The sequence below is a fragment of the Lycorma delicatula genome, chromosome 1 (assembly GCF_047948215.1).
Source record: "Lycorma delicatula isolate Av1 chromosome 1, ASM4794821v1, whole genome shotgun sequence".
Classification (NCBI taxonomy): domain Eukaryota; kingdom Metazoa; phylum Arthropoda; class Insecta; order Hemiptera; family Fulgoridae; genus Lycorma; species Lycorma delicatula.
In genome coordinates, this window is record NC_134455.1 from 258,552,937 (window position 1) to 258,571,930 (window position 18,994).

The following is an 18,994-nucleotide window of genomic DNA, read 5'->3' on the forward strand; positions in this document are numbered from 1 at the left end:
TTAAACTGTAAAATCAAAGTACGTCAGATATTAATGGTAAAAATGTGACCTTAAATAAAATATTTCCTACATTTTTAACAAGTATTTATAAATTTGAATCATTCAAGAAAGAAATAAACCCTCTCCTTGCTTATGACACATAAGTAAATAGAGCATTACTACTAAGGTTGGGCATACACTTTCATTGTCTAATACCAAACAATAAGGTGTTGTTCCTGCTATCAACTAAGGGAAAAATTAGATGAGACATCCTTGCTATCACAAAGACATACAGATAATAACAGGATCTCTTTTCTTTGTGTATTCATGTATCACTTATTTTTTGTAAATCATGGGAATCATTATATGTTGGTCATTATGACAAGTGACCATAAAGCAAACTGTTTGATATAAGGTAGCATATAAGGTTCCAGATCATTAATGCAAGTAATCATCATGACTATAAATCAGAGGTCTAATATACTCTTTCTTATATTAATTACAAACTACCTGATCATTATTTTAATTTACTTCTTAATATATTTAAGATTACAATTTTTATAAATAGTTTTTTTAAGTCTTAATGTCTGAAAATAGAAGATTTTGATTTTGCAAAGTACTGAAGTCACTATTTATCCAGTAACTGCTGAAAGCATTTAATCAATAAATTTATAACTCAGAGGTTATTCTTTATGAAATGAAATAGAAGGGATTCTGTAACTCAAATGTTTCATTACCATACAAGTTTAAAAATCAGAAAAATTAAATGAAAAATGAATGTTTAATAGTGCTGATAAATGATACAAAAAAGAAAAAGTGAAGGAGAAATAATAAACTTTCAACTTACTAAATGAGCTTCCTGAGCCTTGCTGCTCAAACCCAATGCAGATGTGAATTTGAATTTTATGTAAGACAATGCAAAACCTTTTATTTACTTCTGGTCAACAAAAACCTATCAACAACCCACTGGATATTGACTTAAATCATCAATGGTGCAAAGATTTATAGAACTTGAAAAACATTTGGACAAAGGCTTAAATTACAATGTAATATCTGCCAAGAGATACAACAGTCAATAACAGAAAATGTTACTTATTTTTTAATAAAATTAAATCACAATCACAACTTCAACCCTCAGGATTAAAAGCCAGGTTACTGAGGGTTACCACAATTAAAACTTTTGTTAACCTTCAAAATAATCACCATATCATAAAAACTAAAAACAATAATATTAAATTTAACAGATATAATTTTCTGGGCTTCTAATTCACAATCATGATATAACGGAACATTTTAAAACCAACATCCCAAATACAATCAAGTGAGGGATACAAATTTGAGTGATCTGCAATAGTTGAAACAGTACAAATGGAGGATTAACACTAATCCTCCAGTGAGTAAAAGTCACTGTTAGTGACTTTTACTCACTGGTTTCTGATTTTGATAAGCAAGATTGACTCAACAGCAAAATCTTCCTGGTTTTAGTAAACTAAGGTTATAGACTATGAATAAATTACTACACACCAGCGTGGAAGTGGGAAACAATAATTTAATTAGGTACTTGTGTTTCTTAAGGCAGGGTTGCATGTACTCATACAATAATTTGAAAGAACAAAATTTTAATTTAATTATGATAATGAGTAGAATTTCTGTCCAAAGGATAAAATTAGCATCTTTATCAAAAGATCCAGATGTGGTCTTTTTTAAATGCATCAAATGCTACAGTCATTAGCCACAACAGCTGATGTTTTAGTCATACAGCTAATGTTTTAGCAAATGTTGGTAGTTGTACATGTAGTGACAGGGCACCCAACTGTGTTTGAATTCAGTGACTTCGAAAACTGATTTATTAAAATTGGCTCTTGCCAATTTCTGAATTTTACTTTACTTCTCATTCTTTAACTACCGGAATACTACCCTCTCTATCCATTCAAGCTGCGCTGTAAGAATATTTATTACTTTTACATATACGGTAGTAAGAATTTTCATTTTACCACCCTACCCAAGGAAGGGGTCACCAGAAAAGTCATGGTCACATAGTGGGAGTGGTGGGTGAAAATGAATTTATTTATGTTTTTAGGTTTGAGAAGTAGGTAGGAAAATACCATTCAAATTGGAGTTTCCCCTTATGTATGTTATGTACATAATTTTTATTTTTTATTTTTAAAAATATATTTTTAGTAAAGAGTAATGAGTAAAAAAGAACAAATTCGTACTAAAACGTTTATTTAAATAGAAAATAATACAAAAAAAAAATAAACACAAATGATACCCACCTTTTTAATGATCCTAGAAGTTATTGAACCACAAATTAATTTTAAAAGATATATTACTGTCTTTAAAAATACAAAAGATGTAAATGTAAAGAATGTCTGCTAAAGATATTATACGACAACCAAAAATAAATTTTCTGGACCTAAAACAAAAACAAAACCTGTAATTAAACAATGGCATAGTTAAGACACAATATAATACATAAATACTCTTGACATCTCAAATTTTTTTATAATAAAATTAATAATATTTTAATAATATAATATTATTATGAATAAATAAATAAATATATATATATATATATATATATATATATATGTTACATACTCCTTAAACTGGAAAACAAGATTACACTCAAATCTTTATGAAAATTTTACTTTGTAATCTAAACAGTTTCATACTGAACATTTTGTTAATGATTTTTGAACATAATGTTGTTTTCCAATTTATTTTAATAAGCATTTAGCATAGCTCACATTTGTGTATATACTCTTCTTGAATATAATGTATCTCACTCTTCTACCATACAATTTTGTAATTTGTTTTTAACATGTCAGTGACAGGATAACTAAAAACATATCAAAAATTGTCTTTCTCTAATATCTAAGCATCACTATTATGAGAAGCCTTTCTTCCACATCTTTTTTACTATAGGTTTCTGTTTCAGTAATATTTCTTTCATGATTCTTTCTCAATCTCTCTGTCTTTCTTAGCATCATGTTAAGGCAATGTTTTCATTGTGCTCCAAGCCCTCACACTTGTAGTATTTCTTAGAATGTGAAGCCAAATTTCATGATTAGCCTCCCTATATTAACAAAAAAATGAAGTACCACTATATTCAAACCATTCTTTTTCAAAATGTTTTTTACCTTTTAAAATAATTGAAAATCGTGTATGAGAAAAGGTCATAACTTCTTGCCATCCAAAGAAATAGATTTCTTCTTTTTGTCATATTTCTTAATATATCCAATAAAAATTTCATGATACTGAAACTTTGAGCTATATTCCCCACCCAGGTATTCTTAAGTTTCTTAATCCCCTTCATTATCAAAGAGAAAAAGGTACAGTATTTAAACTTTATCTACAACCTACATCATTTTTCAATAAAATATAATAAAAACCTCAATCAATGAGGTCAGTATCTCTCAACAACCCAAGCCTCTAATAAATTAAAAATAACACTAATCATTTTGTGTTTTCATACACTGAAAATAAAACAATATTTCAATGTCTAAACATTCTTTCTCAAAGTGACAAATTTTGTGTCAATCATGTCTGAGACCTTTTGTAATATTTTATGTACCAAAAGGCCCCAAAATTTTACTTGGGACCTGATGTATATTTGGTTTGATGTATATTTTGTCTAAACAATATTTACCACTTCTATGAGTGATGGTAGTTCAGACCTCCCTCAGGTGAAACTACACATATAATATTCTATTTATTTCACACACTTTAATATGAATGTGAACACATTAATAACAGTTTCACCTGAGGGGGTCATAAACTGCCGTCACACATTTTGAAGTGGTATTAAATAAAGGATGTTAGAAAAACTGTTTCAGGAATTCAGAAGATGTCCTTCACATTGAAATAAAGAAAAAGCTTCATATCAATATGTCAGGAAACATAGGCATAATCACATGTGGCAAAATGGGGCGCTTGCCCACCCCCATCACCCCCCCCCCCCAAGGCTCATTTATTCAAACGAAAAATTATAGATTAATATCAAATATCAAGAGGTAGTAATAGTATTGCACGGCAAGAACGCATGTTTGAATCACGGCAGAACGGTCTCTGGTGAATGAGTGGGGAACTGGTGGTTCAAGGTCTGGATGGTCTGTGGTAAAACTTAAAGATTACAGAATTTTCGAGGTTGGATTCAGCAGGAAAGTTCTAGTACCTTCTGTTCCCTATTTAAGCACTGCAATCAGTGCGAGTCAGTTGAGTGAGTTGAGCATGTTCAGACTGCAACCTGAATAGCAATCTGAAATGGATATTAAAAAAGTTTTTAGCACAAAAGGTATGTATCTATATTATTTTCATTTGAGTTGATGATTAGCAAAACAATCTAATTAAAGCAACCTAAAAGGTTCAGAAAATGCAAAAACTGATTTTTGGTTGTAATATAGTGATTTTGATGTCTTTATTATTGAAATTTTAAGAAAAATCATACAATACTAAATAAGGAAATAATAACAAGTACACCACACTTCAATAATATAACATTGTAATTAGCTACTTTTGCAGCAGTTTTGCTTAATTAGATGATTTTGAATTTTGAAATGGTTCATATTGCAACTAGCTACTTTTGCTAGTTGCAAATAACAAAACAAATTTGTACAAAATATTAAAGGTTTATTAAAAAGTACCACCATTCAATAATAAAAAACATTAAGAGTTTGATAACTAATAAATAATGAATGGTTTAAAATTCATAATAGCCCAATTTTTATTGTGATCAAGTTCAATCACTACAAAAGCTCAATCACTATGTTACACACAACACAATAATGACATAAAAATGTCTAACCTCAAATCAGAACCATGTTAGTTCACATTAATTTCATTCTTTACACAACCACAGTCTGTTATTTTTAATCATTCCACCAGTTTGTGTATTTTTAGATGGTTTTGAAACTCAACTCATATTTAGGTTAAGAAAAATTTTCACGGACAAAAAGAATTTTTTATGGATTTTCAAAATTATGTAATTGAGAAAAATTATTGTATGGAGACAATAAAAAAACATTTTTAAACTTGAAGTTTCTAATAGTCTGTTCAGAGGCTTAAATTCTTAGTTGCTTTAATTTTTTTGGAAGTGTAGCAATAGTTATTTATTTCTTTTAGAGAAACAAAAAAAGAAGCAACAAGATAAAAGGGGTAACAAAAGTGATAGCAGCAGAGAAGAGAAATCGAAGCAGAATGTTGGTGAAAAATCAAGTGGATCTTCGTTACCATCTGGTTCTGGTGTACAGGATCAAATGTATTTTTATAATGATGTGGGTCACTGGCTTGGACTTTTGTTTAGTATGACCTCATACCAAAAAATGGAAGTTTTAAAAAACTGTTGGTCACCATCTCAAGTTATGACTTTGAAAAGGATTAAGGATGCTGTGCAATTAAAAAGAAAATTCAAATACAGCTGCTTGCCGGATTAAGCTCCTTGGCTGGTGTATTCAAAGAAATTAAAGAAAGCATTGTGCATTTACTGTGTACTGTTTCCACCAACTAATGTACATGGTACATGGTGTTTTAGGTACTTTCATAGTGAGGCCCTTTACTCACTACGAAGAAATGCACAAATTTGCCATATCTCACACATTATCTCAGTGGCACAAATTGGCAGCCACAGCAGCAAAATGTTTTGTTGAAAATATGCTCGATGTACAACTGATTTCTGTCCACTAACAAGAAAATTGCTGCATCAATAATTTCAACTGATATGTTTTGTGGTACACAAGACCTACCTTTGAGGGCAAAGAAAATCATGAAGGTGTTTTTGAAGACTTGATCAAACTCACAACTGACGCTGGTGACCTCATTTTAAAAGAGCACATAGAAAAGGGTGCAAAAAATGCCACTTACTTGTCACCATGGATTCAAAATGAAATAATTGGCCTATGTGGCAACATCATTAGAGATGACATCACTACTGACATAAAGAAAGCATGTGCTTACAATATCCTGGCAGATAAGAGCAGTGACATATCAGGGAAGGAGAAACTTTCCATTGGTGTTAGATTTTTTGATGAAGAAAAGATGATGGTTTGTAAGGAATTTCTAGGTTTTCTAGAATTGACCAACATGAATGCAAAATCTGTAGTATCTGCAATTAACAACTTTATAGAAAAAGTAGGCATGCCTTGATCCAGAAAAAGTGCGTTGGACTAGATACGATGGGTGTTCCAGTATGACAGGAAAGGAAAGGATGGTGATATCCAAAAAATTATTATAGAAAACTATACAAGAGCATTATACTTTCACTGTACTTGTCACAAACTGAACTTAGTTGTATGACTTAACTAACTAGCAGTGATACGAAATACAGTCTCCACAATAAAAGAGATAATAAGATTCTTCTGAGAATCAGCCCTTTGTCGAAAATGCATACCAAATATACCAATGCTCTGTGAAACCTGTCAATCTGAAAAATATAAAAATATCACCACATTCAAGAAACATTATGTAAAAATTGTTATGGCGCTTGAAAAACTAACACGCAGTAACAACGCAACAAGAAAAGCTGCTTTTCAAATGCATTGTGCTGCTACAAAATCAGAATTCATTATTAATGTTTGTCTCATAGTAAAATATTCAGCACTCCTGCAGCCGGTGGGAAATGCTCTTCAGTCAACAATTGTGGACTTATTTCAATGTGCAAATCACATTAAAAAAATCACAGATATCATGAGAAAACACTATGGAAATGCGGGTGTTGAAAGTTAAAGTGTTATAGCAGAGGCTGAAATAATCGCCAACCATCTTAAATTCCAATATGCGAGTCATAAATCAGCAGAAACATTGTGCAAATCCACTAGCACAGACTCCTAGCGAGTTTTGGAGAAGATAACTAATTATTCTGTACATAGATTCATTAATAATATCTCTGGAACAGCATTTTTCTGAGGAGAACCTGCCCGCATTCTCACTGCTTACATTGCACCCTCACGTACTGCTTGATATGACGTATGAGGATTTTTTTAAAACAACTGCAAGTTTTTGTAGTTACTACAATTTGAATGATTTCCTTGGTGAAGCTGAACTGTGGTACAATCAATGGAAAGGAAAAAATGTGCCAAATGCTCAACTGAAGGCGATAGAACTAGCTGCAATAGATAGAAAACCCAACTGTTCTACGCATCCATAAAACAGGCACTACTTATCTCACTTGCACAGTCCTGCACAACATACACTACCAAAAGATCCTTCAGCACCTTACGCAGGGCAAAAACTTGGTTACAGTCAACAATGGCAGAAAAAAAAATCAGCTTGTCAGTCTTTGTACAATGAATGTGCATAAAAAGATGGTTCTGGAAACTAAAAATAAATCTTGGAAAGAAATTTTGTCAAGATTTAGCCATAACTCTAGGCTAGTACTAGGTTAGTATTAGGCTAGTAAGGCTAGTGCTGAAGTGAGATTTAGATAGGTTTGAACAGCACTGCAGCTAATTACTTTTAGTTAACTTGTATAAGAATAATGGCAGCCTTGTGAACTTTTTAACTGTTAATAGCTTTTCAACTGCTGATTTATTTAAATATTGTTATTACAAAAAATTTTAAGTAACATCTTATTTATATTTATATAATGTACATAAAAATCAGTCATCAATAACTATCAGGAAAAATAACTCACAAATATTTCAAGATAGATTGCAAACTTACCAATTTACATAAAACTACTTTTTGAATTCATTGATTCATAATTAGTTAATTATTTTACTTTTATGAAATTTATATACAATTTTTCCCGGTTTAGCATGAAGTATAAATATGATGATTTGATGATAATCCAAGGATCGAAAAGTAGTTTTTACGTAAATTGAAAAATCTGCAGTGAGCTTGCTGTTTATTTTGTATGTTTATATAAATTTTTGTTTGTAGTTATTTGTTTTACACACAAAAAAAAATTCATACACATTCTGTCCACATACTACATGGCCAATAATCACTGCACACTGTAAAGTATAATGGAAAAAACACCCTAGAAATTGAATTCAGAATTAGCACTTTATTAACCCATATAATTATTTATCGCACTGTTTCTCTACCTGTTTTCCTATTACACATTTAGATTTGGAGCATTAAAAGTACATTTACACAATCACAAATTTGAATCAATAACTTCAAAATCATTTTCAATAGCTACTTCAGTCCTTAATTATTTGTGGTTATGTACCACAGACTTTTCGCCACAATTATTTTTCATGAATTCATCTTAAAAAGTAAAAATCTACCTAGGTCTGGTAATCTAGATGGCACATCCATTGTTCCCAATAGCTTTGCCATCAAACAATTCAACATAATCTCCCACAACTAAAGCACAATGTGGTGGAGAACAATCATATTGAAAATGAAGTTGAACTTATAGTTCAACTTCATCTGGAATAACATAGGTAGCTCTAACATTTCTGGGAACTTTTCTGCAATGACTGTTCTATTAAAAACCCAAGACCCAAGAACTTCATGGCATGAGATATCATCCCAAACAGTAAAATCTGGTTGATTTAACTACTTCTCAAATACAATTCACTGATTCTTTGTACACCAATCAGTACAACTCAATTTCACTTTCTTTATCTCATTTAATACTTCTTCAAAATTGAAGCCTTCCAACAGCATCATCTTCTAATAGCGCACATATGAGATGAGGTATGTAATGTTTGAATTTGGGGGCTGATGTAAAATTCTCTAAATAGAAAGTCTTGAAACATTCTATTCAAGAGGCAACCAAAAAGTACACTTTTAGGGCTCTGAATAACCCGTTGTAAAAAATATTAAACTTAGTTTCGTCACTTAATAATGGCCTATCTAGCCTGGGACAGTTGTTGCAGATCCATTTTCTTCATAACGTTTTGTAGATTTTAGATTGACTTCCGTGTTGATGGAACATTCCATGACCCATCATTCTGAATAGTATTTTTATCCATGAATCTGACTGAATAGCAATGCACTCTAGTGTTTACATCAATTATTTTAACATGAAAACAAAAGGAGGGAAATTTAAAATCGACAGGACAACCACCAAGATTATGTTAATGTTTTCAATGGGTAGTGATTTTTGGCCCGTCAGTATATTTCACAATTCATCAGCTCGTTAGCTTATCAATTCACCAACATTGCATAATGTGGCTAATCTTCTGAAAAAAGCAAATATTATAAAATAACTTTACTTTCTAAGACATTTTCGTAATATTTTTAGATTTTTTATTTAACTCATTTGATGGTAGTTTATAAGCAGCTCCTTCAACAGTGCCAGATTTGAGACGGTTAAGAAACATCAATTGTATAAAATCAAATTTTGTATTTGATCTACATCTATTTTGGGTGTTATTTTTTCCATATAATACAATGGTTTCATTAAATTTTTTTTTCCTGCTTTTCTGGAATAATTTGTATAATTTATCAATTTTTATCTTTAATACATTTTAAATTTGATGCTGAATTCTCCAAATGATGTCATTTCTAGGATTTTTTTAATATATCCTTTCAGAACAAATAATTTTCATATTTTCTGGGAGTGGTCTGCACTCACCTAATTTATTTTTCATAAGACTAGCCTCAAACAAGCTGCAAGCTTAGATACAGAATGGCAGTTAGTCTTGTCCAAAATTAAGCAATTAATTCCATGACTCTACAACATAAAGGTAAATCCCAATGGCCAAAATTCATATATACCAATAAGCATTCAAATCCAATTTAAACTAACTGCATCTTTACCTAGGTTAGAAATTTAGTCCATACAAACACAGAAAGCATTAATAGTGTTAATCTAAGCAGCAACGATTATATAAAAATCCCTCAACAAAAGGCATACTGGATTATTTTAAAGAAACATATTTCTACATTATTTTATTTGTACAATTTTAAAGACTGTTTGCACTTAACTGTTTACTCAGTTCTTTTTTTAAATATAAGAAAATTGTAAATTAGTTACTCCATTTAGCATTACCCTTGTATTTGCAAAGGAAGTTTTTTAATTTCTCTGTAACCAAATGATGTATTTTTCATTCAGTATCACTGTTGCTAACCACATATGTTTTCCATCAGTAAATTGTAAAATTTATCATTAAACAAAATTCATAACCATATTTTGATCAGCATTAATATTAATCTGCAAGAGGGTTTACTACTTCTTATTTGATTTCTAAACCTACCACTAATCTGAATGTAATCATTCAAGACTGTTAAGATTCTGCAAGAATTTTTACAGACTGTTCTGGTTTTACCCAAGTATGACGCTAAAATGTGATTCTCCTCACTGTGCGATTCCCTACATGCAACTCAAAAAAATAATATTTAATTTATTTCTATTCCAAAGTTCATATTTTTAAACAGTAATGATGCCATCCCGATCTTCTGTCTTAGAATGAAACACTTTACTTCCTTTTGTTACGCAAATTTACTTTTAATTATATACAGTATAACACAAAGCTCTCTCAGGACTTTTATAACCTATTCTACTCATGAAATTAATGGAAAAAGTTTATTATAAACTTATGTCCTAAAATGTTTCATTTGCAAGTTACGGCTAGTGAAAGATTTCGCTTGGATTTCCACTACCCAGATGAAATGAGGTTGTATTGAAATCTTTAGGGCATTAATTAAGGAGCAGAATTAGCAATTCCTTGTGTTTTTTGACTTGAAAAATTAAATAAAATACATCCCAGAACCACACCTGCAGTAGCTTTTGAGAAATCTGTGGTGAAAAGCCTTAATTGGGGTAAAAAAAAACCTGTTTTTTATGTTAGAACTTTTAACCAAATAAAACTTTTAAACCAGACTTGCAAAGAATTTAATTCTGAACAAAATGGTGTAAGATACGTTGAATAAAACAAGGAAAGTTTAGGAAAATTCGAATTTTATTTAGAAATTGTACACTAGACCATAGTGCATTGTATGTACCATTTTATAATAAATGTTCAAAAATGAGCCAGCCATTTTAAACACATTTCTTGGTATGCTTCTGCAGTGCTTTTGTTGCTAGTTTTATTTTTTCAGAGCTGTCCTTAAGTTCCTCAGCAGCATCCATAATGCGGACAATTCATCATGAAAACATATTTTAGTTTTGTATATAATATTTTTCATCATTCTCCAGACACAAAAATCTAAAGGTGTTACATCAAGCAATCTTGGTGGCCAGGAATGTGGACATACATGACCGATCCACTTTTCAGGAAAATTATGATTTATACAAGTGGAAACGGCACAAGAGAAGTGGGGAGGTGCGCCATCATGCTGAAAGCATACTTTGCATTTCAGCACTAGAGGGACAAGCAGCTGCGGCAATTCTTCTTGAAGAAAGTGCAAGTAGACCTCATCATTTAAGTGGACAGGTAATATGAACAGTCCAGACAACTGACTGTGAAGAAGGCTGCACCATACATTGATACTAAATCAGTGTTGAAAATTGTCTTTCACACCATTTCATGAGGATTTACTTCTTTCCATGCATGCTCGCTATGTAAATTATTCACCGTTAAAAGCCACACTGGCTAGGAACGGAGGGGATGGTGTAGCGACCTGACACGCTACGAGACGGGATCTTCTCCCCTCAGGGGGGAATCAAGATGTGTAAGTGTTTACCTCGCCAGTAAACAAAACAAACTTTAGATTTGTCAATTTGTAATCCACCAGTTGTTGAACTCCAAGCTAAACGGACCGTTTCCTGGGTGTAGATGTTGAATTGGTAGTTTATGATGAGGATGAAACTTGTTTTGTTTCAGTGTCCTCCAAACCATCTAATGCGAAATGCCGATCCGCTTAGAAAGACGTTGTGTACTGACGATACTGCACTCAACTGCATCGATAATAATTTCATCAATAACAGCGTGGTGCTGAATCGTTCGTAGCCTGTACGAATACTAGGTAGTGAACCTGTTTCCCGAAGATTGCGAAAAGTCGCACTAATTGTTTGTTTTGGGATCTGGAATCCTTTTCTTTCTTTTAGCCTCCGAGACCACCCGTTAGGTATTGCTTCAAAGGATGCGATGAAATGGTAGTTTTGAATGAAAGTGCCATGCCTGACCAGATTCGAACCCGGGACCAGATAAAAGGCAGAGACACCACCACTCGCGCCACGTAGGCCGGCAAGAGATCTGGAATCTTGCGATTCGGAAAACGTATTTCATATTCTACTGCACCAGCTGTAGCATTACCATTGCACACACCTAAAATGAATACCACATCAGCGTATTCCTCTGCTGTAAAAAGTACAACCTTACTTCAATGGCAAACCGATCACGTTCAAACTAAAATTCACAGAAATCCTTTGCTAACAACAGCACAGTTCACAATACCCGATATAACGTATCTTACAGAATGATTTTATCATTAATACAATACTGCGGATTTTTGATCAGCTGTTATTTTTTATTGCCAACTTTGAAATAATAATTTTTCAAATAATTTATTGTATTTCTGTCTACTAGAAAAATTATTATCTAAGTAACTTTTATTTAAATTATTTTTATTCTGCAATTGTTGTGTAATTTCCAATTTTTGTTTTAATTTTTAAAAGTAATTTAGTTTTTCAATTTGTTCACATTACCAAAAAAGAATTTACTTTTTCTTTAAATTAAAAAATTACTTTTTTGACACTTGTTTGTTACTTTTCTTTGTTTTGTTTAACTTATCTTACACCATTTTGTTCAGAATTAAATTCTCTACAACTTAAGTTTAAAAGTTGTGTTTAAAGATGTGTTTATTACACATTTAACAAAGTTATTGTATGTCAAACATAAAAAACAGGATTTTTTACCCCAATTTATTGCTTTTCACCCCAGATTTCTCAAAAGCTATTGTAAATACGGTTCTGGAACATATTTTATTCAATTTTTCAAGTCAAAAAACAACAAGAAATCACTACTCCTGTCCCTAAATTAACGTCCTTAAGTACGACATCACTTCACCGGGGTAGCTGAAATCCGAGCGAAATCTTTCACTAGACGAACTCGCAAAAGAAACATTTTAGGACATGTTTACAATAATCTTTTTCACGAGTAGAATACGTTATGAAAGTCAGGGGAGAAATTTGTGATACATCTTTATATACAGAATGTTTATGAAAACCGTTTCTAGAATTCAAGGGATGGTCCATCACATCAAAACAAAGAAAAAAACTTTACATTAACGTATTTCCGGAAACGCTTAGCTCACCGACTATCTACCGTTTTGTATTTTTAACATAAAAATTTATTTCTCAGGAATGATTAATCGTATAGAGTTGAAATTTCTTTACAAGGGTGCCTATAGGTTTACTTGTATAAAAATAATGAACCTGATCTCTCAATCCATTTCAAAATGGCGCCGATGTAAACTTTTTAATTGTTAATATCTTTTCATCCGCTTGTTTATTTAAAGTTATGTTATGACAAAAAATATTAAACGTTTTATTACAAAGAGACTGACACCTTACGTATTTAAATCCGTTCATAAATAAGAAAGTTATGGTAAAACTTATTGGAGTCACTAGATTAAAAAACCAGTTTTCATTTCCTCCTGAATAAAATTAAACAGTTAGGCAAAATCTCAACTGGAATAATTTTGTTAAAGTTTTCATGTAATAGATTACAATAATATTGAAAATATTACAATAAAATATTGAAATCATGAAAATATTATTATAATAAATAATATTAATATTGAAAAATAATTTGCATTAAAACAAGTCATTAACAGTTACTTCAAGCCATTTCAAATTGTTAATAACAAGTCATTGTTAATTACATAAAATTTAAATAAAAACTAATACCAGTTTGTCTTTTGCTATTGACAAAATGTATACACTGATCTGTGCTGCATGAATTTCTTTATCACATCTTATTTCTATTGCCAAGTATAACGCGAATCATATTTAAACTAACTTAGAAATGGTTGATATGCCTTTAACATACGGTCTCTCACGTTGCAATACAGCTACATCAGGAACACTTTCCCAATCGAGTGTCCATAGACGGTTCAGATACAGTAAGCTTAAAACCTGAAAGACGTGTAAATCAGGACTACAAAGTTTAATATGTACACCCGAATTCCAGGAGGGTGTGTTAGATGAAATATCTTACCACCCCGAAAAAAGTACGAGTACTAGAAAGCTGACCTTGGAGTTCAGTGTAAGTAATACGACAGTTTGGAAGATTTTGCATGAGCAGCAACTCCATGCATATTACTATCAGCGAATACTAGCTACTTTATCTCAAGATTATACACACTGGGTTCGGCGGTTTGGCTATGCCATTGGCTTACCCGAAAATGTACAAATCCAAATTTTTTTAATGTAATTTACAAGATTGGTCATTCCTAATACGCACATGTGGTCAACTGAAACCCCTCATGCCATTTCAGAGAACAGTCACTAATATCAGTTTTCTGTATACGTATGGGCTGGTATTCTGGGTGCCTTTATTTGTCTGTTTTTTTGCCTGAAATGCTCAATGGTAAAATATATTTACATTTCTTGACAGCTGATTTTCCATTTCTACTCGAAGGTTTGCCATTAAACAAACGCAACAAAATGTAGTTCATGCTGAATGGGGGTCAGGCTCATTACAGGACAAGTTCGTGATCACCTAAAGAACGCGTATCTAAACAGACGGATTGATCGAGGAGGTCCAATAGCATGGCCTGCAAGGTCTCCCGATCTCAATCCTCTTGTATAGATACTTGTATACGACAACCTCATGGATACCATAGAAGAATTGCGCACAAGAATTCTAAATGAGACTGAGAGGATTCGTTAGACATCTGACATATTTGGGAGTCCGGCAGTCAAGGAAAAAACACTTGGGTGCAAGCATGTATTTTGAACGAGGGCCGCGATCTTTAACAGCTACTGTAGTTTCTTTATTAATGTTTTAGTATCTGATACAGTAATCTATAGTTGTTAAATTGATTTTAATAGAAAAAAGAATTTATTTAAAAACCAGTAACTGTTCATTAAACGAAAAACGATTAATGTAAATTAATTTCAATATTAATATTATTTATTATAATAATATTTTCATGATTTCAGTATTTTATTGCAATATTTTCAATATTGTTAAATTATAATAACTTATTAGACGAAAACATTAAAACAATTATTCCAATTGAGATTGTGTCGAGCTATTTAATTTTTTTCCGAAAAAGAAAATGAAAACTGGTGTTTTAATCCAGCGACTCACAAGAATTTTTGCCATAACTTTCTTATTTATGAACGCATTGGAATACATAAGGTGTCATTCTCTTTATCATAAAACGTTTAACATTTTTTTAATTTAACATTTAAATAAACCAGCGGTTGCAAAGATATTAACAATTAAAAATTTTACATCGGCGCCATTTTGAAATGGATCGGGAGCTCAGGTTCATTATTTTTATACAAGTAAACCTCTAGGTACCCTAGGAGTATACGAAATTTCAACTCTACGCGATTAACCATTCCTGAGAAATAAATTTTTATGTTAAAAATACAAAATGGCAGACAGCCAGCAAACTAAGCGTTTTCGGACATATGTTGATAAAATGTTTTTTTTTCTTTACTATGATGCGTTGGACTATCCCCTGAATTCTTAAAACGGTTTTTATATACACCTTTAATAAATAAAAAGAATGATCACTATACATATTCAGAATGATTCACTAACAATGTAACAAATTTTCAAGACATGTTCTAGTGGTGAAAATTCGCGTAAACGAAGTTTCGTTAACACTTCGTTAGCGAGTGTCGACAAAAGGCTTCGCCCTGATTTCTGCACCTTTTGGTAAAATTAAGCCAGACAATAATTCTTGGGACCTAAATATTGAGGTTTTCGATTAAATCTGACCTAAAAAGGTTTCTTAAAAATAGATTCCAGAACTCTATTTTTAATAGTTTTAAAAAAATCAAGGGGGCAAGACAAAAGATTGGGCTCGAAAAACTTACTACATGTTTGGCCTAAATAACTTTGTTAAATTGTTAATAAACACGTAAAAGTTTGAAACGAAACTTATAAAGAATTTGATTTTGAGTAAAATTCCTTGAATAAAGACCATGGAAACTAAACTCAACCGTAATAATTTCAAAGTTTATTAAAAACAAAACATAAAATATGGCAGATTTTAACTACGTATAAAACCTAGTTAAAAATTTTCAATATTACAAACAAAAGAATTATAAATATTTTAGAAAAACAATAAATACAAACAATTAAACCAACTTATAAACTGCTCAAAATGTTTGCCATAGTGTATGTAAACAGCATAGTTTAATAATAAAAAATAATACTGAAAATCAATAATATAATAATATTCAATAATATTGAACAAAATAATGAAAAATAATATTGTAAAATTGAAAATCTTGATTTGTGTACATATATATTTTTAATTTATATATTAATTTCAGTATTAAAAACCTTTCTTTCTTTTTCCTGTTTAGCCTCCGGTAATTACCTTACAGATAATACTTCAGAGGATGATATGTATGAGTGTAAATGAAATGTAGTCTTGTACAGCCTCAGTTCGACCATTCCTGAGATATGTGGTTAATTAAAACACAACCACCAAACAGTATTAAAAGCCTGGACATGCTATACATACACATTTTAAGCAAGCAAGATAAAATTAACAAAATTGTGATAGGCCACATCAAATCAAGGAAAATAAATGCACTTCTCAGATTCATGTCCAGTAAGCCAAATAAAATTTACTCTACCCATGAAGTGATACAAAATTTTTTTCAGATTTCTCAGTCACTCACTGTTTTGTGTAGGACCCTGTAAAAAGTAAAAAGATTGCAAAACGCAAGGTTTAAGTAATTACAAAAGAATACATTTTTCAGCTCCTATATGAGATAGAAAACTCATTTTGGTGTCAGTTTAAAGCTCATGAAATGTGCTTTTATATGACATATCACTTGACAAGCTTCTGTGATATTAATAGTTCAAGGCCACCAAAAACATTATATGACCTTGAATATATCCAAAACTGTATTTTTTTAAAATATATTTTTTGCTTCCTAATGTATTCAATACGTGATAAACACTTCATTATGGGATTGCAATGATATCATGTTAAAAAGTGATTTTATAATCATTAGGTACAGCAGAACAATCCAATTGTACTCCCTATGCGGCAATTGCTAACTGAGATTCAATCAATGAAAATCCTCCCCTTCCCGTCTTCCAGACTGGGTCACTTGATGAGGCAAAAGAGTAGTATTTCATGACATGCACTTCCAGTGCCGGCAAAAGAATGTACATGTTTTATCCTGAGACAATTAAAATAATATTCAGCCTGGATCATATCTGGAACAGAAGGTTCAGTGGTGTACTCCCCAAGAGACTTGATCATAAAAGTGATGCAAAAAAATTTTTTTTTTCAGATTTTTCAGTAACTCTTTGTTAACTGAGCTTGCCTTTCCCTACAGGTTTGGAGTTTTAATTCATCACGGCTTTGGACCAGAATACAGTGACCAGCATCGAACAATCAACTTCTAGAACTTCAGTAAAATGTACTGTTGCAATCCATTTGAAAAATCAAGTCATAATTCCTGTAAGAAATACCTGAGAAGTGTAAGCAAGAACTTGGTGCAAGCATTTACTTTTCTTAATCAAGGTTACAAAATTTGTGATAGTTGCCACAAACAGTTAGAAGCAACTGCTAAAAATAATGCTGAAGAGTCTACTTCTGATGAAGAATTTCAACAATTAGATCCTTTGTGTTCCCCAGAAAAAGATGAAGCTGTAAATGCTTGGAACAAGAGTTTGACTATTAAATGAATCACCTGTTCAGAAAAAACAAGAGAAAATACCCTCAGGAAAAGCTTATGAAACCAGCAGTAGTGTTCAAAAGCAAAATATTGAACATGAATTCAGATTCTGAACAAGATGCTATTCCTCTCTCTCTAACCATGAAATCATCAACCAATTGAAGGAAAAGTTTAATATTACAGATGACAAGAGCATCAGGATGCAAATATTGACAATTCTCCCTAAAAACTGGGCTTTAAAAACATTCAAGATGAATTTGGAGTATTAGACTACACTGCAAGGAAAGCTAAAAGCCTGGTTAAAGAAAAAGGTGTCATGCCATGTTATGGCCTGATCCTAAACTGGTAGAACTTTAGATTTTGAAACTGCAGAAAAAGTAACTGATCTGTATGAAAGTGAGAAAATAAGTCAAATGATGCTCGGAAAAAAAAATTATTTCTCTAAGATAAATGGAAGATCAAATTGAAAAATCAAGTCGTAATTCCTGTAAGAAAAACCTGAGAGCATGTTCAAAAAAAATTAATTCTGTGCAATCTCCATGAAACTTTTACATGTTTAAACAGAGGTATCCATTGTTGAAAATAGGATCTTCAAAGTTATATTAACTCAGACCTTAGTGCTGTGTTCTTGCAGGTGCAAGTGGAACCCACAGTCTTTGTGTATGTATAATGCACCAAAATGCAAAACTGATGGTTATGCATTGTAGAATGAAAAAACTGATAGAAGGTGATAGAACAATTAAGTCTTACAAAGATATTATGACATATGTTGTGTGTGCTAGTCCAGTGAAGCAAACACTTTAGAAATTACAAAAATTGTCCTGGGTTTGAAAAAGTCAAAGAAGGACTGAGGAAGCTTTCAACCTCAACTGCATTGAAAACATCACCTACAAACAGTGGATACAAGTTGAAAAAAGAACATCTCTTGAGACGTTAGTCAAATCTACTGAAGGATTCATCAGTATACTTTTTGAAAAACTTCCAAAACTTCTTCAACACTCATTTCTTGCTAGTTAACCGTACAGTTACCTCACCCATCTGAAGTAGTATGTAAAAAATGAATATCTTGTAATCTGCGTCTTCATTTAGAACTATTCATTCATTCTCCAGGATGCAGCCCAAGGTATCCACTGCAACAATGCACAGGCAACAGTTCATCCCTTCACAATCTATTTCCAAGAGCCAACAAAATCATTGATGCATACATCTCTTGTGATAATTTCTGGCTGTCTCACTGTTCAGACTCAGTACATATAATTAAAAATTTATTTAAGGACATTAAAATTTAAAGGT

General features: G+C 31.7%; 1 protein-coding gene across 2 annotated transcripts in view; it reads right to left on the bottom strand.

The window, feature by feature from the left end:
- The window catches only part of LOC142318298 (uncharacterized), an 85,728-nt gene that overhangs the window by 54,557 nt on the left and 12,177 nt on the right, over positions 1-18,994 (bottom strand). For both annotated transcript variants that reach the window (XM_075354870.1, XM_075354869.1), the window contains exon 2: positions 2,256-2,395. The gene's annotated coding sequence lies outside the window, so the exon portion shown is untranslated. The remainder of the gene's footprint in view (positions 1-2,255; positions 2,396-18,994) is intronic.